Raw genomic sequence first — 25,489 nt, forward strand, 5'->3', positions numbered from 1 at the left:
GCGTTGCAGCCGCTGGGCCCAGCCAACGAGGATCTGATGAAGACTTCGGGCGTTCTTGTGCCCAGGAGAGGTGGGGGCACAACAGGCCCCGAAAGAGTTCCGCAAGGCAGCGCCCCCGGCGGAGGCGGTGCAGTGCTGCTTGGGGGCTGGAGAATGGAGGCCGCAGCCCCGAACAGTGTTGCAGAGACCGCGGCTGGCAGCGGACAGGCCGCAGTCGCAAACTGGAGTGAGGCGGCATCAGCCACGGGTAGCAGCAGGTAGGCCGCAGCCGCAAACTGGAGTGGGGCGTCGTCTGCTGTGGGCGGGTGCTGACGGGCCACACCCGCGGGGCGGAGTCGGGCGGCAGCCCCAGGCAGGAGCGGATGGGCCGCACCCACGGGGCGGAGTCGGGCGGCGGCTGCCACGGACGGGGCCGCACCCGCGGGGTAGAGTCGGACGGCGGCTGCCGCGGGTGGGAGTGGATGGGCCGTACCCGCGGGGTGGAGTCGGGCGGTGGCGGCCACTAGAAGCACGGCTGAATGGTCGCGTCTCCCTCCTGGACGGCTAGGTGCCGTCTCCCTTCTGCCTGTGGTGAGTCTCCCTGCAGTCTCTCTGGTCGCTGCTCTCCCCGCTCTGCTCTGGCTCTGGCTTTTGCTCTGGCTCTCTGGTGCTTCCTGGCTTCCTTCCTCCACCTCTCCTGTTCTGCTGACTCACTGTGACTAGCGTTCTCCTCCCCTCTTATATGGGCTCCTCCCCCAGCCCATCTGTCAGTCTCAACGGTCCGGCCCTGAACTCTGTCCCCCGGAAACAACCTGCCCCGGAACCTAAATGATGGTCCCCTTGGTTCCGGCCCGGACACTCGACAGGGGCCCCTTCTCCCACACATGGTATGCAATATAATAAAGAAATTTATAACCCATGGACTTTTGAGTCGCAATGTAGTGCCCAGTGTCAGAAAGCAGGGTTTGTGTCCTAGGTCATGGGACTTCCAGCAGGACAATTACCTCAAATATACTTCAAGAAGCACCCACAATAGGATGGAAGCAAACCTCTTTAGTAGAGTTTTGTATTGGCCATTAGTGAGTCTTGATCTAAATCCCACTGAGCACCTATTGAGAGATCTTAAAATTGCTGTTGGGAGAAGGCAACCTTCAGATATGAGAGACCTGGAGCAGTTTGTAAAAGAATAGTGGTCCAAAATTCCAGTCAAGAGGTATAACAAGATTGTTGATGGTTATAGAAAGCGATTGATTGCAGTTATTCCAAAGGGTGTTTAACCAAATATTAAGTTAAGGGTGCCAACAATTTGGTCTGGCCCAATTTTGGGGTTTTGTGTGAAAGTATGTCCAATTTACTTATTTTCTCAGTTTTTTTGTGTTGCTCCAATACAGACAAAGGAAATAAATGTGTGTATAACAAAACACGTATAACTGCAATAATTTTCTGGAGAAAATACTTCCTTTTTCCTTAATTTTCTGTTATACTTCTACACCCATTTCGCATTTGCTATGCTTCATTATATCTGTTGCCTCTTCTCTTTTAATCCCTATTATTTGTTGCTCTCCTGAGATCCATTGGTATGATTTCTGGATTACGTCACTACTTGCGATTTATTGTCTAAGACGTGTCATTTTTTTATTATATTCTGGACTATATTATTTTTTATTATGCAATCTATTTATTGAATATATTGTACAGCACATTTATTGTGTTATATTTCCACTTCTTCCCTAGCAACTATTTGAAAAATACCCAAGACAGGTCGAAACATCAAAAACATTGCGTGTCGCATTTTGTTCCCTTACCCAGCACCACGGTCATTTATTTTACATTAATAAAAAAACAGCGTGATTTAAAATTCCAAGGTCTTCATGTGAGTTTGGATGATTTTCATGAAGGCTATTACTTGAGATGCCCAATTAAAACAGCACTTCTTCACTATGCTGTGTGCGCACAGAAATAACTCTGTCCTGAAAATATTATTCTCTCTGCAAAACAGCGCAAATTGTTTTTATTCAAGACAAATACAGAAGACCAGCTCACTGAGAGATCATATTACAGCTGACTATTGAATTCCCATGAAAGCACATAATGAGAAGAATGAGGACGGGAGTAGCAAAGTGAGTGAGAGCAAGAAAGACAGGTGGATATAAATAGATCCTTCTACCTGTAGTGTTTTGCTCCATTCCAGTGCTAGATTCCCAGCTACACTGTACAGTACTGCTGTATAATATCCTACATGCTGCTGTGGATCTTGACAGGTTGCATAGACAGAAAATAGAGCAAATGACCTTATATCTGTGTGTCCTATATTTAACAGAAACCTCAGTGGTTAGTCCTACCCACTAGTTTCATCACAACTGAAAATCATAGAGCTAACAAAAGGCAAACTGGTGAACTATGCAGGATTCAAGTCATATAGTGAATTAGTGATATATCTACTTTATATATAGACTTTTATTTATATATAGACTTTTAGACTTCAATAAAGTAGTTGTCTAAACATTTAACAGCTACTCTAATAGAGTATCAGAAGTGCGTTCAGAACAACACAACCGGCAAGAACCATGTCCTAATGAACTAGTCATATTGGAAAGTGGATTTCAATATTGGATAGCAATTCTGTTTCTATAATGTCATTATTTTATCCTTAAAATTTACTGAATTGTGCTATGGGATGTAAAATTAGAAACATTAACATTAATTGTTTTAAAAACTCTGGCAATTGATTAGGTCCCTAAATGCCATCATCTTTTGTTCCTGTTACGGTGGTGATGGCATGTGTCAGGTTATGTGTCTAAGACTTTTGGCCCCTGTTGTTTCTTCATGAGCTTGTAAGTCATTTTGGCAGTTCATCATGGTGTTAAATATTAACATGACCTGATCATGTACTAGTTATCCAGCTAACCATTAATATGTGTTTACTCACTACTGACCTCTGCAAGTGTGTACCAGGCTCCTGGCCAGCAAATGTCAACATTTTTCAATCAAAGCCCTCTTTATATCCTTCAACTGTCTCACCAGTGAATGGGTTGAGGATGGCATTCCACTTTTTCATTTTTCTTGGGCAGCACGGTAGCTCAGTGGTTTGCAACCTTGCTTTACAGCATTGGGGACCTGGGTTCAAATCCCACCAAGGACAATATCTACAAGGAGTTTGTGTTTGGGGAACTTTCTGTGAAGGCATGTAAGCGTATTCATTAAACCTTCACAGAGAGTACCCCCGCAAACCAGTAAGTTGAAATTGATGCCGTTATCAGAGTTATTTAATTCCCACTGTTAATTAAGAACAATTTAAATGACTCAACACAAATAATGCAACTAGTTGTTTCTCTAAATTCAGCAAAAAATGAAATTTTCAATTACCTTTGCAGTCTCAAAATGATTCCCCTTTACATGCAATCATCTTTATTACTTAGTAGAGTACCCTTTGGCTGTTATGACTGGCTGCAAACATCATGTATAGCCAGACACCAGTTTCCGGTAGTGTTTTTTATTAATCTTAGCCCATTCCTCATCGACAATGGTCTCCAGTTAACTAATTTTCTTGGGTTTATGTGCTGCAACACCCTTCTTCAAATCCCATCCAAGAGTTTGTATAGGGTTCAAGTCAAGTGACTGTGATGGCCATTCCAGTATCTTCCAGGATTTCTTCTGAAACCAAAGCCATGCTAGACTTTGAGGTATTCTTCTCAATATTATCTTTCTTTAGAAGATCCAATGACATCCAAGCTTTAGCATCCTCACAGAAGGCATGATGTTTCCCCATAAGATTTCCTGATACATAAATGAATGAATGAATGAATGAATGATAGCAGTAGTCAATCAGCAGCATTCGCAAAGGTTTCATTAAGTAAGGCTTCTTTTTTTAAGGGCCTTCTACACATAGCGATACACATAGCGATTTTGTGACAGCAGCGATATCGGTAGCGATATCGCTACATGTGACACTCACCTCCGACCCGGCTCCCCGCTGGATAACGCTGATCGCGCGAGATCGGCCTGGTCCATTTCTCGTCGTTGGCTTCCTGCTGGCGCCGATAAGCGAGCCATGAATGCGGGGGAAGATGTCATCATTGCCGCGTCTGACAGGTGAGTAACGACCGCCGAGCATCGCTGCATCGCTGTGAGATCTGCCTGTGTGGCAGCTCACTAGCGACTATTTAGTGATGCACCAGCGATCCTGACCGGGTCGTATCGTGGTCGGGATCGCTGGTGCATCACTAAATGTAAAGGGGCCTTTAACCAGTTGTCCTATTTTCTAGTCATCATGGACCAATCCTTTATTTCTTACTGTTCCTAATTAAAGAGACAAAAGAGCAACTCAAAAAAATCTATAGTCATTGCTTACATATAGTACATTAAACTGTTCACTAATGTGTAACGTATTATTTAGACTCTAGTAATAAAGCTAACAATCTTTTTGTTTTATTTTATAAATGGAACAATGTATCTTTATATGATGAATCATGTTTTTTTAAATGCCAGAAGTTGAGAATTTATCGAACTATTGGAGACTGGACATGTGAGTACTATCAATTATTTTTCCTTTATTTGTGTTGGCAGTTGATAGTCAGAAACCATGGGAAGAGAGACAAAAAAAATCTACACCGAAGGGAATATAGTGTACGACAATCTGTCCATTAGTTAGATAACTGAAAGCCTGCACTTTCCAACACTACAATCTATTAGCATACTGGGAAAGCAGATTGTGAAATATAATCTTTGCCCAACAATTGCATGCCTAGATCAGAAAAATGTTGCATACTGTAAAGAAAGCACCTTGGCCAGTTACAGCATTTATGTAGATAAAAGATCTGAGATGCCTTAGGTGTGCGTTTGCATTTTCTTGTTCATTGACTTCCAAGTTGAGTCAAATTAGTTTCCCCCAGCAGCACTTGCACACTTGCTGTGACTGCTACTTTGTGCTGTGACGCTACAGTGCTGAATTTAAGCAGAACATCCAGGGGACCTGTCACATATGATTGCATAAGAATTTTCTTTATAAAAACAACACTGAAAATGTATCTCTTTCAACCTATGCTTTGTTCTGACTTCCAAAATAGATTTTAAAATCATATTTACCATTCTAGTTGTAGGTAAACTGTAAAGCGCTGCGGAATATGTTGGCGCTATATAAATAAAGATTATTATTATTATTAGGTATGATGACTGCTGCATTCTAATGACAGACACCATATTAGTAAAGGTGAACACTGGTCATCTGTATTGAGCACCGTCTCACGAGTGTATTTATGAGGTCGTGCCTACAAAGCAAAAGTAGCAGGGTGGAGGTACTATGATTTCAATGCAAAGAGGTAGGACGACCTATTTCATTTAGTGGTTTTAGAAGTATTGTTTATGAAGTGGGGAGTGGCAGTTACTATGAAGGTTTGGACAGTGGTGGACACAGACAAAAGCGGGCCCCTGTGAAAAAAACAGTCTAGGGGCCAATCTTTGTGTCTGTGACAGGACCTGCTTATTGATTTGCAGATGAAAGTACCTCTTGGGATCCTGTTCGGCTACACACGTTGCACCAATGATATGTCCTCCTGTACTGTATTTTACATTTACTGCTGATACAAAAATCAATGCCATATGGATGTAAAAAATGAACATACAGGTAGCACACTGATTGCATACGAATGACAATTCAGATGAAAAATCATACCTTTTTTCTGAATTTAAATTGAATGATCACATTTATACGCTCATGTGAACTTAGCCTTACTGTTAGACTGTCGTTCTTTTGTACTGAAACGGAGTTCATCACCCGAAAAAAATGCATTTGAAATGGACTATACTCTGTTATAATCTGTTATAAGGGACTTAACCCTTATAACAACCATACTAACACTGTATCGGCTGATGGTACAGTGCATAAGAAAATAACTTTTAATTCATATGTAAATGAGGAGGCTTCGTTGCACCCTAGTTTGGTGCGCCATCATGCCTCCTCATTTGTATATTAGGGCCCTTCCCTTGCTTCTGATTGACAGTGCTCACTTCCCAGAGCAATCAGTGTCTCATTGCTACCAGCGTGTGTGCAGCCACCTGCACCCATAGTGGCTGCGTACTTTCTCATCCCTATCCCCTTTCTTCTGATGCAGCTCTCTGCACTTCTGAGTTTATTAGTGTAACGAATAGTCACCTCTCTCATCTCTCCCATACATGCTTTGGTCTAGTGCTCCTGTGTTTTCCATAAGAGAGTATCTGCAGGCATGGTCGATGTTAGGGGCAGGCAGCCTAGGCAGCTGCCTTGGGTCCCTCAGCTACTGGCATGCCACTATGATGCACTTGAGTAAGAGGGTCCGGGCACCGTGACACCCACCCAACCCCGCATCGCGCATTCAACTTACAGTTGAAAGAAAGCAGTGATGGAGGAGAGGGTGTCAGATGACGCTCCCTCTCCCATCATTCACCCTCTGCTTTTGACTCAGCATGTGCGCAATGACATCACTTCATTGTGCGCCACACTGTGCCAGCAGTAGAGCTGATGAGATGCGATGGAGATACCAGCGCAGCAGGGGACAGGGAAATGTAAGTATTGTGTGTTTGTGTGTATCTGCATTATACTGTGTGTGTTGAGCTGAATTATACTGTGGGTGTATGCATTTTACTGTGTATGTGTGGGGTATTGGGGGCTGCATTATACTGTGTGTGTCTGTGGGTGTGCAGGATGTATAATTCTGTGGGGGAGGGTGGGGGCTGCAGTATACTGTGGGGTGCTGCATTGGACTCTATGAGGGGGGATGCATTATACTCTATGAGGGGGCTGCATTATTCTCTATGAGGGGGATTCATTATGCTCTATGAGGGGGCTGCATTATACTCTATGAGGAGACTGAATTATAATCTATAAGGTGGCTGCATTATACTCTATGATGTTTGCTGCATTATACTCTGAGGGGGGGCTGCATTATTCTCTATGAGGGGACTGCATTATACTCAGAGGGTGTCTGCATTATACTCTATGAGGGGAGCTGCATTATACTCTATAAGGGGGCTGCATTATACTCTATGAGGTTTGCTGCATTTTACTCTATGAGGGAGGCTGCTCTATACTCTGAGAGGGGCTACAATGAGGGGGCTGCATTATACTCTATGAGGTTTGCTGCATTATACAATGTGAGGGGGGCTGCATTATACTATGAGAGGGGCTACAATGAGCAGCCTGCATTATACTCTATGAGGGGGCTGCATTATACTCTGGGGGGCTGCATTACACTCTGGGGGGCCGCATTATACTCTTTGAGGGGGCCACTTTATACTCTGTGGGGTGGCCGCATTGTACTCTATGGGGTGGCTGCATTTTACTTTGCGTGGTGTCCGCATTGTACTCTATGGGGTGTCAGCATTGTACTCTATGGGGTGGCCACATTGTACTCTATGAAGGGGGTCGCATTATGCTCTGAGGGGGGCTGTATTATACTCTATTGATGACTATGGGTTGCATTATACTATATGGGACCTGCATTATACAGTACTGAGAACTAAGGGGAATTCATTATACTATATGAAGGATTATGGGGAATGCATTATACAATGTAGAGGACTATGGAAGTCATTATACTATATGTAGGACTATGGGATGCATTATACTATATGGAGGACTATGGGGAGTATATTACACTATGGGGAGCATATTATACCATATGGAGGACTATGAGGAGTGTATTAAAGTATATGGAGGGATTTGGAACACATTATACTATATGGAGGAATATGGGGTGCATTATACTATGTAGAGGAATATAGGGTGTGCATTATACTATGTGGAGGACTATGGGGTGTGCATTACACTATGTGGAGGACTATGAGATGCAATATACTGAACAAGCAAAATGCTGCCTATTCATCGAGTGATTGTATTGTTTATACCGGAAAAAAAAATCATTGTTCTAAGCAGTACATCGCACGGTGTAAACTGCAGATGTGCTGCTGACAACATGATACTGTATGGGGACAGGTTGATCTACTAGTGATCATTCTGTTCCCATCACTATTCCTCAGCTGCTGTAAAGAGGCTGGGAAACAAGCATTGAACAACTTAATTATTGTCGATCACACTCATTTAACGGCCTAAAACTAGAGCATGTAAATACAGCCAAAATATTTCTGTGTGATGATGTAATATGTTAGCATTTGGGGCCCCACTTTAAACTTTTGCCCAGGGCCCCACTTTGTCTAAATAAAGGCCCTGTCTGCATTAGAACTAAAGCAATAGTTAGTCCAAAATAGGATAGTCAAAAAGAGGGGTTTGATAACCAGAGCTCCAATACACATTACAGTGATGGCCGAAACTGTTATCTGCAGATTTCGGCTAATATTAATCTGGTGTTTGGTTAGGAGGGCTCAGTACAGCTATGACTTACTGCTCAGGAAGAACATGTCCAATCAGCAATGTCTAAATACCAGCAGAGGAAAGCAAAATTATCCAAAATATGCAACTTAGTCAAGTCCACATTTATACACTGCATTCCACTGAACATGTACAAGATTTATTGAAACATAAAGCAGTAAGGTATATGTTTTTAATTCATTTAAAACTTTATTCCTTAGGATTCATTCTCTGCATTTCCTCACAGACTTGGCGTGGAAATGCAACGAAACTAGGCCATCTAAACTAGTGAAAATTGGCAGGAAAAAAAGTATACCTTTAAAAAAAATAATGCAAAGAGGTATAGATAGATGTATTACATAAGTAAAACATATACTGTACGTTGAAACATGGACAGATGTAAGTCAATATTCGTCAAACGTTTTTAAGTCACACGTCAACGTATGTGCTATATGTCAGCAGATGACATATGTGAACCCAAACCCAACATTTCTGGATGCACTTAGGAATGATTGGGATTATTTCTTAAACAATAAGTCCATTTTTCAGAATATTACAGATCTAGAACATCAGAAGTTGAAGCCAGTAGAGGTTTTTCTTCCTTAAACAATTCATTTTTTTTGTAATTTCTATCTGCACATGTTCAAAAACAAAACCCTTTCGAGGACGAAATTATCAAAAAGAGAGGAAACCACATTTTCTCCTGTTTGGTGGCCTCCTTCTAGGATTAAGTAACCAATATATTTTGAAATTAAGTTGTCAGATATATTTCAGTTGAAGTATTCTGGCACCAAATATAATAGTGAGGGCTTGGCTTATAGACAGAAAATTGCCTATGATCATTCAATGTAGCTAAAATGTATGGAATTGATTAAGTACAAGTCATATACAACTGTGCTAAAAAACAATGAAATAGAGACATCCCTGTATCAGAAGCCAATCGACCGTCCAACATACCTTAAATGGGACAGTTTCCATCCAAAACACATAAAGAACTCTATTATCTATAGCCAAGCCATCAGATACAATCGTATATGTTCCAACCCCATGGATAGAGACAAACACCTTGGTCGCCTCAAAAAGACCTTTTTGAATCAGGGCTACCATCCAAGAACAATTGAAAACCAAATTACAAGAGCCACCAAAATGTCAAGGAATCACCTGCTACATTACAAAGCTAAAGAAGAAAATAGCCGGGTGCCTCTAGTAGTCACCTACAACCCAAATCTGGAAGTGCTAAGGGGAGCTGCACGGAAATTACAACCTTTACTACAAAAAGATGCCCGATTACAATCCATTTTTCCAGACCCCCCACTACTGTGCTTTAGGCAGCCCCCAAATCTAAGAAGCATCATTGTCAGAAGCTCCCTGTCCTCTCCAACAGCTGGAGGAACCTTTCCTTGCAATCAGAAAAAATGTAAAACCTGTCCATCTATAATGACCACGGACAAGATAAAGATCCCCAATTCACATCAGGACTACAAGATCCCAGGTACTTTCAGCTGCATTACATCTAATGTGGTGTACTTAATTATTTGTACTAAATGTCCAACTGGGGGTCTGTATGTGGGGGAGACCGGGCAAAAGCTTAGAACAAGGATGAATGCTCATCGTCACACAATAAGAGAAAAAAGAATGGATCAACCTGTGGCAAAACATTTTTGTACGATGGACCACAACACCAGGGATATGAAATTACTGGTATTGAAAGGTAACTTCACATCTCAGAGTGAGAGAAGAGTCTGTGAGTATAAATTTATGACGACCTTTGACACTTTCAATGCTGGAATGAATGTGTCTCATGGATTTATGTCTTTTTACATCAATTAAGGTATTTTCTCCTAAGACCTTTTGGGGGCATCACCACACATTAGGAGACCCCAATCAGAGGACAATAAAACATCCGGACTCCTTATCTATGAACTGGTCCAATATTTATGTTTCTCCCTCTCTCTCCCATAATCATAATTCTGCTTCACGTCACTTGTCTCATCTATTGCATTTTTTCTGTGCTGTATTGTGCATAAATATGTGACTCTTCAGATTTTGTATTAGTCTATGCCTGATGAAGAAACCTGCGTAGTCTCGAAAGATTGCAATGTGTTACCATCTTTTCAGTTAGCCATTAAAAGGTATCAACCACTGAGGACTCTTAATTTGAATATTTTTCTATCTACTGGCTAGCACAGTACAAAGATATACAGTTGTGGCCAAAAGGATTGACACCCCTGCAATTCTGTCAGATAATACTCAGTTTCTTCCTGAAAATGATTGCAAACACAAGTTCTTTGGTATTATTATCTTCATTTAATTTGTCTTAAATGAAAAAACACAAAAGTGAATGAAACAAAAAGCAAAACATTGATCATTTCACACAAAACTCCAAAAATGGGCCAGACAAAAGTATTGGCACCCTCAGCCTAATACTTGGTTGCACAACCTTTAGACAAAATAACTGCGACCAACCGCTTCCGGTAACCATCAATGAGTTTCTTACAATGCTCTGCTGGAATTTTAGACCATTCTTCTTTGGCAAACTGCTCCAGGTCCCTGATATTAGAAGGGTGCCTTCTCCAAACTTCCATTTTTAGATCTATCCACAGGTGTTCTATGGGATTCAGGTCTGGACTCATTGCTGGCCACCTTAGAAGTCTCCAGTGCTTTCTCTCAAACCATTTTCTAGTGCTTTTTGAAGTGTGTTTTGGGTCATTGTCCTGCTGGAAGACCCATGACCTCTGAGGGAGACCCAGCTTTCTCACACTGGGCCCTACATTATGCTGCAAAATTTGTTGGTAGTCTTCTGACTTCATAATGCCATGCACACGGTCAAGCAGTCCAGTGCCAGAGGCAGCAAAGCAACCCCAAAACATCAGGGAACCTCCGCGATGTTTGAGTGTAGGGACAGTGTTCTTTTCTTTGAATGCCTCTTTTTTTCTCCTGTAAAGTCTAGTTGATGCCTTTGCCCAAAAAGCTCTACTTTTGTCTCATCTGACCAGAGAACATTCTTCCTAAACATTTTAGGCTTTTTCAGGTAAGTTTTGGCAAACTCCAGCCTGGCTTTTTTATGTCTTGGGGTAAGAAGTGGGGTCTTCCTGGGTCTCCTACCATACAGTCCCTTTTCATTCAGACGCCGACAGATAGTACGGGTTGACACTGTTGTACCCTCAGACTGCAGGGCAGCTTGAACTTGTTTGGATGTTAGTCGAGGTTCTTTATCCAACATCCGCACAATCTTGCGTTGAAATCTCTTGTCAATTTTTCTTTTCCGTCCACATCTAGGGAGGTTAGCCACAGTGCCATGGGCTTTAAACTTCTTGATGACACTGCGCACGGTAGACACAGGAACATTCAAGTCTTTGGAGATGGACTTGTAGCCTTGAGATTGCTCATGCTTCCTCACAGTTTGGTTTCTCAAGTCCTCAGACAGTTCTTTGGTCTTTTTTTTCTCCATGCTCAATGTGGTACACACAAGGACACAGGACAGAGGTTGAGTCAACCTTAATCCATGTCAACTGGCTGCAAGTGTGATTTAGTTATTGCCAACACCTGTTAGGTGCCACAGGTATGTTACAGGTGCTGTTAATTACACAAATTAGAGAAGCATCACATGATTTTTCGAACAGTGCCAATACTTTTCTCCACCCTCTTTTTTATGTTTGGTGTGGAATTATATTCAATTTGGCTTTAGGACAATTCTTTTTGTGTTTTTTCATTTAAGACAAATTAAATGAAGATAATAATACCAAAGAATTTGTGTTTGCAATCATTTTCAGTAAGAAACTGAGTATTATCTGACAGAATTGCAGGGGTGTCAATACTTTTGGCAACAACTGTACATCTTTCCTGTGTAAAACTGTGCAGCCTTTATTTAACACCTAAATAAAAATTGTTATTCTGCATAACTAATTATTAGCAACTTTAACTAATGTTTCAGATAAGATTTAGGACTAATATGGATGGTGGTCTTGACCATGGGAAACTCGTTAATTATCACAAGTCTTATTAATGTCACTGCTCGTCTTTTATCTACTTGTATTAATCGCTTAATTTGTATAGCACATTTATTAATACAGTGTGACTAGAAAATTGTATTTAGTTTAATGAGGACAATCTCAGGTTATCTGCCCCATCTCTATGGACCAGAACAAAAACTCCTCAGTAGATATGTCTCTCACTTAGGTGGAACCATCCTAGTCACATTACATGGACTGCCTTTTATTTCAATAGCTGCCATGTTACATTTATTTATTTAATTTACTCATTTACATAGCGCCATTAATTCCACAGGGCTTTACATATATTATTGGCATTATCCCCGATGGGGCTCACAATCTAAATTCTTTGGAATGTGAGAGGAAACCAGAGTAACTAGAAGAAACCCTCGCAAAAACACAGGGAGAACATACAAAATCGTTTAAGATGTTGTCCTTGGTGGGATTTGAACCCAGGACCCTAGCACTGCAAGGCTCCAGTGCTAAGCACTGAGCCACCGTGCTGCTTTGGTTACATTACTTGGGAAAAAAAATCAAACAGGATGGCTAGGCCCACCTTGTGAACAAACCTGACAGCCAGGATTTAACAAAGCAAGCCTTGCTTCCAAAAGAGGTTGTGTTGATAATGAAAACTAACTTATAAAGTAACCATCGTTCCAATTTTTATTTCACAAATCAATGGTATCGATTCAAAAAAGCAACTGTAATAATACAATATGTATTATCAAATAAACGTGCTTTTTTCCTCTGCCTTGATTGATCTTTCACTCTCAATTCATGGGAAAAACTGAAAAATCTCTGTAAAGTAAAGACAGATTTTCCCATTAATGACAGTTGGTACTTTTAAAATTTTATGGAAGGGTGAGAAGCTAGAGGCAGATGCAAACATTCTGCTGCAAGTTCTCATGAAATGACAGTTACAGTTCTCCCTAGAACTTTATGAGCTCCAACTGCCATCTCAGTAACAGTAAAATCTATATTCACTGAAGATGGATTTTACCTGTGAACTTTGAGAATGAAAGTTCAGTTAATAAGGAGAGAGAAGTAGATTTATCTTATAAGGTATATCACAAATGTTCTTATTTTTGTATGTACTATTGATTTATGAATGAAAAAATATAGTAAAGGTTGCTCTGCAGTGCACTTTCAGGACTATTCTCATGCTGGACATTTTTGTCATCTCAATAAAATAGGACAAATATGACTGATAGATTCTGGTCCCAACTCTGAGACCTCCATGTATCTCAAGAGTGGTGTCACAATGCATCACTGAAGGTAAATGCAGAGCAATGCAAACTCCACTAGATTTCAGCAGCGTGGAGAGAGGGCAGAAATCCCGCTCAGAGCAGACCAGCAGAACTGCAGTGAGGCTACCACCAGGTGGAGGCAGAATAGTCAGACAAGCTGGGTCGAAATCAGAGAGTAGCGTAGTACCAAGGGAAATCCCAAACACAGAGTCAGAGAAGCACCAAAAGGTCAGTACCGGTCCAGAGGAAAAGTACCATAAGGAAAAGACAGAATCAGGTCAGAGCCAAAGCAGAGTTGAGTACTGGGAAATCCAAACACACAGGGACACACAGAGTTGGGACGGGTAGGAGCGGAGTGCACAGACACGGTCAAAGTGAGCTAAACACAGAAAGACAAATCAGGGTTTCACCACAGCCAGCTACATGCGCCGTAGGCAGGATATATAGCTGGCACTGCCTGCAGGATACAGCACAGAGAAATAGCAAACCCAACACCGGAACGAGGCAGCGAAAGTTAACCCCTTATAAGACCAGACCGGGAATGGAGAGACAAGACCCAAAACCTGTAGAAAGAAATATAGACTGGATCACAGCACCTCAATAAACAAGTAGATATATAGGTTCATCACACCCATCCAAGAGCGCACATCCTATCCAAGGAGTCCTTCTTGGAAAATTAAAGTCCATAAAGCCGGGCTTGATAAAGATCATTGCGATCGAAACGTTGCCACAGAAGGTGGATTAAATGTGAAATTTCTTTTCACCAATGCGTGCAGCACTGTTTTTTGATCATTAAAGACCCAAAACCTAGTCTAGATCATGACAGTACCCTCCTCTCAAGGGGGGGCCACTGGACACCAGGTTTCGAAGGATAATGTGGATTAAAAGTCCATCCAACCGATCAGCATGGACTGATCGCGCCGGGACCCAAGATCGATCCTAAGGACTGTAACCCCTCCAATGTACCAAGTACTGAAGCGAACTGCGAACCAACCAAGAATCGACAATACGTTCAACTTCATACTCAGTTTGTCCATCTACAGAAACAGGAGGCGGAGGGGTTGGAGACCCAGCAGAGGAAGGTACAAATGATTTAAGAAGGGACTGATGGAACACATTGGGGATACGAAGCAAAGGATGTGAGCGCATACGAAAGGCAACTGGATTGACAACCTCAATGATCTCATAGGGACCAATAAATTTGGGACCAAGCTTAATGGAAGGAAGTTTCAGACATATGTTCTTGGTAGACAACCACTCTTTATCTCCTACCAAAAACTTAGTTTCTGTTTGCTCTGAGCCACCCCAATGTTCTTCTGGACCTCCTTCCAAACCTCCCCCTACCATTGAACCACCAAATCAGCCTCTGAACTCACCAAATCCAAACTGGAAAATTCACCAAAATGGAGGTGAAAACCATAGATACAGATAAACAGAGAGGTGCCAGTGGCCTGATTAACCTGATTATTAAATGTGAACTCAGCCACGGGCAACAAGGAACACCAATCATCCTGTTGGGACGTGGCAAGACACCACAAAAACTGTTCCAGTGACTGATTTGTCCTCTCCGTCTGACCGTTGGTCTCGGGATGGTAAGCAGAGGAGAAGGTCAAGCTAATACCCAATCTCTTGCAAAACACCCTCCAAAATTTGGACATGAATTGCACCCTTCTGTCAGACACCAAATTCAGAGGCATGCCATGCAACCACACAACCTGCTCAACAAACAACTTAGATAGTGTTTCAGCGTTAAGTAGTCCTGCCACAGGAACAAAATGCACCTGTTTGCTAAATCTGTAAACCACTACCCAGACCATTGCTTTGCCATTTGAAGGAGGGAGATCAGTGATAAAAATCCATGGACAAATGAGTCCAAGGTCTATCTAGAATTGGCAATGGCACCAAATCCCCAGCCAGTTATGGGAAACCTTAGCACATGCACACGTATCACAAGCAGACACAAACCCGGCGATATCGGAAGACATGGAGGACCACCAAAACAGTCTAGCAATAGCTCTCCAGGTGGCTGCGACTCCCAGGTGTCCACTGAGAGCAGATTTTGGGAACTCCCAGAGCACCCTCAACTGATACTGAATTGGGACTAAGAGCTTGTTATCGGGCAATGACGGAGGTGCCAGAGACTGAGCCTCATGAATTTTAAGTTCCAAATTGGAGGACACCCCAACCACGACCACCCCTTGCTGAAGAATGGAGGAAGGAGGTTTGGGAGGTGCTATCGGATCCAAGCTGCGAGATAAGACATCGGCATTGACATTCTTGGAACCAGGCCAAAAGGTGTCTAGGAGTCAAACGTTTGGCAGACTCAATGTAAGACAGGCTCTTGTGGTCCATAATCACCATGATCCGATGAACAGCCCCCTTAAAAGAATTCCTCCATTCTTCAAAAGCCAATTTTCTGGCTAGTAACTCACAATTCCCGACATTGAAATTTCTGTCCGCAGGAGAAACTTTCTTGGAGAAAAAGGCACAAGGTCTTAAGTTAGTCAAAGTAATTGGTCCCTGACACAGCACCGCCCCCACTTCCACCTCCAATGCGTCCACCTCTGCAATGTATGGTTCAGACGGATCAGGCTGGACCAACATACAGGAGCAGACATTAAACATTTTTTCAACGTAGAAAAGGCTTCAACTGCCGGAGACGACCAATTTTTAAGATAAGCCCCCTTACGAGTGAGATCTGTGAGAGGCTGTGACCACCTGAGAAAACCCATTAATAAATTTGTGATAATATTTGGCAAAACCCAACAAACGCTGAAGACCCTTGAGGTCTCTGGGTGGCACGCAATCAACAATGGCCTGTACCTTTCCAGGGTCCATATGAAATCCATTGGCAGAAAGGATGAACCCCAGAAAGGACAGCTCTTGGACACAAAATGAACATTTCTCAGGTTTAGCGAACAGAGTTCTCCCGCAACCTATGAAGAACTTAATGTAAATGACCAATGTGAGATTCTTTGTCAGATGAAAATACATGAATGTCATCAAGATATACCACCATAAAGCACCCAATGAAGTCAGAAAATACATCATTAGTGAAATTTTGAAAAACTGCTAGCGCATTCGTGAGTACAAAGGTCATGACCACATTTTCAAACAAACCCTTGGAGGTGAGAAATGCTGTTTTCCACTCATCCCCCTCCCTAACAAGGATAAGATTATACACTCCACTGAGATCCAACTTGGAAAACCACTTAGCCCCAGGTAATTGGTTGTAAAGATCTAGAATGAGCAGGAGAGGGTAGGTATTTCTCACCGTAATTTTAATAAGTTCCCAAAAATTAAAAAGTTTTTTAGGAAAACACGTCCTTAAAACTCTTCAGGTACTCAGGAATACCCTCCAGATTAACGGACGACACCAGCACAGCAGTAAGACAACCATTTGAACAATGAGGACCCCATTTCACAATATCCTGAGATTCCCAGTTAATAACAGAATTATGCAACTGTAACCAGGGGATCCCATCACCAGTCCTGCTTGAAGATTATCCATAACATAACATGAAATTCGTTCCTGATGCAAGGAACCCACATTGAAGAAAAACTCCTCAGAGACAAACTTAACAATATTTTTTTTTATCCAGCGATGTCTTATCAATGACAATGATATGGATTGGGGTTTCAAGCCTAACTGTCCCTATCTTACTCTTGGACACCAAGCTCAAGTCAATGAAGTTCATGGATGACCCACAGTCCATAAAAGCTGAAGTGGGTGTGTAACCATGCCCACAACAAAGTTCCACCTCCAACAAATTCTTTTGAAATGAGGAAAAAGGTACCTGAGAGTCTGAGTGACCTCCTCGGCAATCACCCAGACTTAGGCGTTTCCCGGCAACTTGTTAGTTGGTGTGCAAGAGGGGCAGTCCTTTTTCCAATGTCCCGGACTTCCACAATACAAAACAAAACCTCCCTTTACGTCATCGCTTCCTCTCCGTCTCCTTGAGGTTAGTGGCCCCAACCTCCATAGGTTCCATGTATGGCATCACTTCGGATTTAGCAGGATGTAAAGGAACCTCTCGCTAAATTACTCCTCTCTCCCACAGCCTCCGATCCATATGAATGGAGTGAGTCATGGCTTCCTCCAGTCCTCCAAGGAGCTGCGTGGCAGATCGAGAGCCAGTGCATCCTTAAGATGATCCAACAGTCCTCTCCTGAACTGACATCTTAGCCGCAGAGTCGTTCCAGGACACTTCGGTGGACCACTGTCTAAATTCTAAACAATACCATTTGGCAGTGTGTATACCCTGGGAGAGACCCATGATCGTGTCCTCTGGCACCCTGACCTGGTCTGGTTCATCATAAATCATTCCTAAAGCCTCAAAGAACCTATCCACAGACACAAGTTCAGGGGCAGTAGCAGGTAAAGAAAAATCCCAAGTTTGTGGACCCTCCCAGAGTAAAGAAATAATTATCCCCACCCGTTGACTCTCATCACCTGAGGATCTGGGTCTAAGGGAGAAAAGCAGCTTACAACTCTCCCTGAATGTATGAAATGTCTCCTTCTCTCTGGAGAAAGTATCTGGGAGCCTGACTGTAGGTTTAGAAGAATGTAAAAATACATCCATGGGGTCAGAGTGCTTACAGGCTGACTGTGTCATAGAACCCTGAAAAGACTTAACCGTCTCAGCAAGTTTCCTCTGGAGTTGATAATGGGAAGTGACCAGGGCTCTTTTTTCCCACAGACAAATCCTGCATCATTTAAGTCAAATTAGACATCTGATCTGCAAGGGTATGAAGCAGATTCATAAAGAGATGAACAAGGGGGAGAAAAAATAAAACTGTCTATGGCCAGTTATAATGTCAAGCTGCAGCACTGCAGGTGAACGCCAACCTTTCTAGAAAACACCAGCGATTGTCTAAACGCTGTGTCTAACATCATGTCCTCACTATATCTGAAACTGAACCTGTCATAGACTGAACTCCTTGTGTTTCCTCCCTCTACTAATGTACCTATATCCGACATTGCCATTTCCGTGTGTGGTTCCACTATTACTCCCCAGCAACATGCCCGCTGTCTTGGGGTCATACTTGACTCCGAGCTTTCCTTTGCCCCCCCACATTAGATCACTGGCTCGCTCTTGTCATCTGCACCTCAAAAACATTTCTAGAATTCGACCTTTTCTTACTTTTGACTCAGCAAAAACTCTTACTGTTTCTCTTATTCAATCTCATCTCGACTATTATAACTCTCTTCTAATCTGTCTCCCTCTTACCAAACTCCCCCCTCTCCAATCTGTCTTGAATGCTGCAGCCAGGATCATATTCCTCACCAATCGTTACACCGATGCCTCTACCTTGTGCCAGTCATTACACTGGCTACCCATCCACTCCAGAATTCAGTATAAACTTATTCATCTCACCCGCAAAACACTCCATGGCTCAGCATCACCCTACATCTCCTCCCTTGTTTCAGTATACCACCCTACCAGCGCCCTCTGTTCTGCTGATGACCTGAGGTTAGCATCCTCAATAATCAGAACCTCCCATTCCCGTCTCCAAGACTTTACACGTGCTGCGCCAAATCTTTGGAATGCACATCCCAGGTCAATACGATTAGTCCTCAATCCCCACAATTTTAAGCGTGCCCTGAAAACGCATTTATTCAGACTGGCCTATCGCCTCAACACATTAACCTAATCTATCCCTGTGTGGCACAGCCAAAAGTTTTACCATAACCAGGTTCCCCGCATCATGTTCCCACATGCTTTATGCATCCATTAGCCCTCTGTGTCTGTACTGTTACACACTTAACATTATGGCTGGTCCAAACAATCAGGGCAATTGTTACCACCCACCTCTCGTGTCTCCCTTTTTCCTCATAGATTGTAAGCTTGCGAGCAGGGCCATCATTCCTCTTGGTATCTGTTATGATCTATGTGATTATTGTTATGCTGTAATTTCTATTGTTAACTAAATACCCTTATTATTACTATTATTACTACTTTCATGCAATTTTTGCAATATATATTTTTTTACATTTTTTTACTTTTTTATTCCAGGATATTTGTTGTGTTTTGTCTTTGTTTTTCTGTGTGTAATGGTCATGTGTTCATATGCAATTACATTTTGCATGCACATTAATTTACTTTTTCTGCTCAGACCCAGTTTCTCGTTTGTTTCATTGTGCATTCTGTGCATATAAGGGTGTGACCGCCCTGTCTGAGTTGGAAAATCCATCCTGTCTGGCCTATAGTATTACTGGTGGTTCAGTCCCTCTGTCCTTGTTCACATTTTATGTCACTTGACAAGTGGAAAGGTTTTAAATACAAGAGTTAGGACTGTCCCACAAGGGTTGCCGTGACGTGGCGGGATGGCTTCTACATTATTTTGATCAAAATTATGTTAACTAAATACCCTTATTATTACTATTATTACTACTTTCATGCAATTTTTGCAATATATTTTTTTACATTTTTTTACTTTTTTATTCCAGGATATTTGTTGTGTTTTGTCTTTGTTTTTCTGTGTGTAATGGTCATGTGTTCATATGCAATTACATTTTGCATGCACATTAATTTACTTTTTCTGCTCAGACCCAGTTTTTCACACTTAACATTATGGCTGGTCCAAACAATCAGGGCAATTGTTACCACCCACCTCTCGTGTCTCCCTTTTTCCTCATAGATTGTAAGCTTGCGAGCAGGGCCCTCATTCCTCTTGGTATCTGTTATGATCTATGTGATTATTGTTATGCTGTAATTTCTATTGTCTGTACAAGTCCCCTCTGAAATGTAAAGTGCTGCGTAATATGTCGGCGCTATAGAAATAAAATTATTATTATTATTATTATTAAAGTGATGCAAACACCACTAGAAGGCAGCAGAGTGGAGAGAGGTCAGAAATCCTGCTGAAAGTAGACCAGCAGAACTGCAGCGAAGTTACCACCAGGTGGCAGCAGAATAGTCAGACAAGATGGGTCAATACCAGAGAGTTGCGTAGTACCAAGGGGAATCCCAAACACACAGACAGAAGAGCGCCAAAAGGTCAGTATCAATTAGTAGCAGAAGAAACAGAAGGAAGAAACAGAATCAGGTCAGGGCCAAAGCAGAGTCGAGTACTGGGTAATCCAAACACACAGGGACACACAGAGTCGAGACGGTTAGGAGCGGAGTGCACAAACACAGGCAAAGTCAGCTAAACGCAGCAGGATTTTCACCCAAGCCAGCTATATGTGCCGTAGGTAGGAAATATAACTGGCATGCCTGCAGGATACAGCGCAGAGAAATAGCAGACCCGACATCGGAACAAGGCAGAGATAGTTAACCCCTGACATGACCAGACTGGGAAAGGAGAGACAAGACCCCAAACTTGGTCTGGAACATGACAAATGGGACCTTTTTCAAGTCTCTGTGAATTGAGAGTTGGCCACACATTCATAGGTTTCTCCATTTACATTATGGGAGTACCATGAAATAGCTGTGCAAACAAATTGGCAAATTTAGGAACTCCCATAAAAGTCAATAGAGAGAGCTACTCAAGTGTAAACTAACAGTTCCTAGATCTTAAAGAAGTCTCAAGCTTTGTAGGAAGTTCTGATCCGTGGCTGCTTAGCTTTGGATCTATGTGGTATATAATTGCAACATATTCAAAGTGAATTTCCCTTCTCTATCAAGTCACCAGTTTGCTAGTGACAGGATTTGAGACTGAGGGGCTCTGCTGTCAGCCATGGGCTATATACAAAAACGCTCCTTGGTTGACTGTTCAAGATCTGTAAGGTCGCACTAATCCCTCCATACAAATTGGAGCAAAGTTTGTTAAACCCATATAATTTAGTATGTCTGGGCTATCGTCTAATGTATATAGAGTCCTCAAAAACTCTTCCAAAAATAATACAGTTTCTCCTTCTTAAAACAAGGCCCCAGTGATCACATTAATGAAAAAGTAATGGCTGATAAAATTCAAAAAATAAAGTTAAAAAAAACTCAAGTTCATTTTAATCTATAGATCTTGGAAAATTAATAATTTCCACAATTGGATGTGTTTAAATAAAATGTTCCTGTGCTGAGATAATCTTAGAAATGTGCCCATGCTGTGTACTATGTAATGGCTGTGTCTGACCATACAGGAACATGGTCTGATCATACCACATCTTCTCTACGTGCAGAGAAACTCCTTTAATTGTGAGATTATAAAAAATAAAGCTTTGAAATAAAAGTTAAATCATATAATTCACTGTAAATCACAAACCTGGACAATTGTTTCTCCTAGGTCTAGTAATAAATATTTACCTATTGTTAGGGTTGGTGGAACACACTACATAAAATATAATAATAAAGTGCGTTCGCAACCCGAGGTCCACAGTGCAGAGATGTAAAGCTGCAGCTAATGTGAACAATGGCAAACTAAAGGCAGCAAAACAGCTATCAAAAAATGCACAGTGTTAACCATCACACTGTGAACAGAAAACAAAGTTTCAAGCTCTGTTACTCCACTGAACAGTAACGTGTAGCAGAGCACTGAGTGCTATACCCTGTTAACCGTCACAGGGATACAGCAAATATGATGCTAGGTGGGGTCCCTATCGCTCCCCCAGGGTAGGCTAGGCTGGTGGTTGTGCTCGCTCTGACACTCAGCTGTGCTCGAGGCACACACGACTTAGGACGCCCGGAGTCAGATGTTGAGCCAAGCGGAAGTTCCCACCCTACACTGCCTGTCTAGACACACAATCACTGCTATAAAGGGCCCTTTACACATAGCGATATCACTAGCAATATCGCTAAAGCGTCACCGATTTTGTGACGCAGCAGCGATATCACTAGCGATATGGCTACATGTGATACTCACCTCCGACCAGCTCCCCCGCTGGTTATCACTGATCGCGCGAGATCGGTCTGGTCCATATCTCGTCATCAGCTTACTGCTGGCGCCGATGAGCGAGCCATGGACGGGGGCGTCTGACGGTAAGTATCGACCGCTGCTGCATCGCTAGTGAGATCTGCCTGTTTGGCAGCTCACTAACGACCATTTAGCGATGCACCAGAGATCCTGACCGGGTCATATCGTGGTCGGGATCGCTGGTGCATCGCTAAATGTAATGGGGCCTTAAGAAAGGCCCACACACATGAGCACACCGAGTGGTAGCATATCCACTCACACTCACAAATGGTACTAGCGCACAGGCGTGCGCCATTGAGAGCCTTTTATACCTTAAGCTCAAGTCCAGACAGACAGGACCTTGCCTGTGGACCAATCTGAAACTGCCACATTACCAGAGCAGCTGACGTCCGAGCACCAGTGAGAAGGCGCCGCATCATGGACATGCTCAGTAGTATTTAATCTGGACTTAGACTCCGGAGTACAACGTTGCACGTGTAAACCAGTAATCACCATAGGCTTTACTGGAGAGCCAGCAGTAACTACACCTGCAGCACGAGCCTGGGCAAGGTGCTGGGTCGCGGAGTCTGTGCCAAGCAGTCATCCCAGCGGCTGAGCCTGAATGGGAGACCACTGCACCAGACAAGGCTTGGGATCTATCCCGTGCAGTGGGAGAATTCTGGCACCCAACACCTATGTGACAAAAATAGTGTTCCATAATTAAAAAAATGTGTTTTTTTTCTGGTGCCTGGGCAGTATATTTGGTTTGTTACCACTCTGCTCCTCCCTAATTGGTAGTTTTAGGCAAGGTCCCAACATGTCCTTAAACTGTCACCACCAGTAGGAGTTTGTCTTCTATGCAAACAGCTTCTGTTCCTAGAAAGTCAGGCTTTAAACACACAGTTTTTACCCAAAAGCTTTCAAGCATATGAATGACTCTCAGTTTTTCTTCAGTGGAAGATAACTCACCTTGTCGCTCTCTGTGAAGTGAGCAATAAATAGGAATGCTGGTTAGAAGTGAGACATTGTGACTAGTTAGATCTCACAGCGAGCGAGAAAAGACAAGTCCATTCAATTATCAGTGCACAGACGGCACACAGAGCGTGCAGCTCAGCACCAACTCCGGTGCTAAATAAACCCGCATTTCTCCAAGATTTCCTCATCAGTGAACCATAATACTCACAGACACATATTGAAGATGAGCAGCGTAATTAAATGAGGCCACGGAGGGGATTATTTTCTTTTCCAAAGGTTGCACTAGAGATAGTGGAAATAGCCAGGAAGCCATGAAATTACAATGTCACTTTCTGTGCTTTATATTTTGGGAGACAGAAACATAAGAGTCTAATAAAAGGATCAGTGATTGTAACATTGTCATAGACTGAACGTGATGTGGAGTCTGGGGCTATCTGTCCGGTAGTTCTCTTGTAGAGTAAAGATGGATCACACCCAGTTCCCATATTTCCTAAACTTCTATTCTTATGTTCTTAAAATCCGAGCTAGGGCATTAGTTAAAGGTTTGTGGACCCATCTAGGAAAGTTTTGTCAACTAGCCACAAATAGTAAGTTCCATGTATATGATGATGTCTAAATATTTGAGGTCTATTTACATCATATACTGAACAACATATTTATATAAGGAGATATACAGTGGGTTCGGAAAGTATTCAGGCCCCTTTAAATGTTTCACTCTTTGTTTCATTGTAGCTGTAGGGGGTGTGCTGGAGGCTAGCTTGTGCCCTGCATCCCTGTGCATACCTTCTTTATGAAACCAGGTGCGTTTTGTATGTAGGGTGTCATGTCATGTGATATTGTTTTATTGTACATTAATGTGTTACACAATGTACTGATGTTCATGTACTGTGATACTGTTTTATATGTTTTCATGACTAGAGATAGGGTAATATAGTATTTTGGTAAGGTTTAGTGTTAGGGTACTGTTACACTTAGCGACGCACCAGCGATCCCGATCCCGACAGCGATACGATCGCTGGTGCGTCGCTAAATGGTCGCTAGTGAGCTGTCAAACAGACAGATCTACTCACCAAAGCAGCAGCGACCCAGCGATCCATACAACGACCTCGGCGGTCGCTGGTATCTTGTCACACAGCGATTATTCAGACGACTCCCCGCCTGCGCCCATGAGTTCTGCGTCGTCAACAAGGTCGCTCTTTGGCGTCAAACACTGAGATGGGCACTGGCCAGTGGGACACCATCGATCAAAAAATGGTCCAGGCCATTCGAGCACGATCAGCGAGATCCCAGCGGGGGGCCTGTCGTCGCTACGTGACACATGTAGCGAGATCGCTGTTGCACCACAAAATCGGTGACGCTTCAGCGATCTCACTAGCGATCTCGCTATGTGAAAAAGGGCCTTTAGAAGAGTTAAAATAGGACTTAGAACAGTGGAGGGCACTGTAGAGTAGGAGTTTAGATTGAGTTAAGATAGGAAATAGTTAAACAAAGAGAATATAGCTAGTGTGAGGAGCTATAGAAGGGTGAGGAGAATGTGTTCCTGAGGTAGTTATTGTGGTATAGGAAGAACTGTGAGGTTGTGGACAGACGCTGTGTCATGACAGAGGCTCATCAATCCGGGCCCTATGGGTGGACAGACACACGGGCACGAGCAGAAACAGCGGCTAGGCTTATGGGAAACTTCTGTGACGTTCAAGACCTACGGTCTGACAAGGATTGGCAACGGTATCCTTTACTTTTGCCCAGGATGGGGAAAATGGATGGGGAGCACCAGGAACAAGCTAGTCCAGCTACTCAGGGAGCTGCGGTACTGGAGGACACGGTACGGGAACAAGTGGTGACTGTAGGGACTAGAACCAGTTCAGGGACAGGAATGTCCATCCTGTATGAAGATTGCAGTGTGGTGTCTGTATCTAAACTGGACTAGCTGAGTAAAGTTGTTATGTTTGAATTGAACTTGGATTTGAGAATCTTTGTGTGTTGCTAATGAAAGTGGGAATTCTGCAGCCTGAGGAGAACTGTAGCCCGCAGGTGGGTGAAATTCACTGCACACACAGCACACATCAGAAGGGACACTTTGCTATTGGAGCATGGCACCGGGGTGTGCCGGAACAGTAGAGTAG

Source organism: Dendrobates tinctorius, unplaced genomic scaffold (assembly GCF_039654945.1).
Source record: "Dendrobates tinctorius isolate UK_male_01 unplaced genomic scaffold, ASM3965494v1 ptg000022l, whole genome shotgun sequence".
Taxonomy (NCBI): Eukaryota; Metazoa; Chordata; class Amphibia; order Anura; family Dendrobatidae; genus Dendrobates; species Dendrobates tinctorius.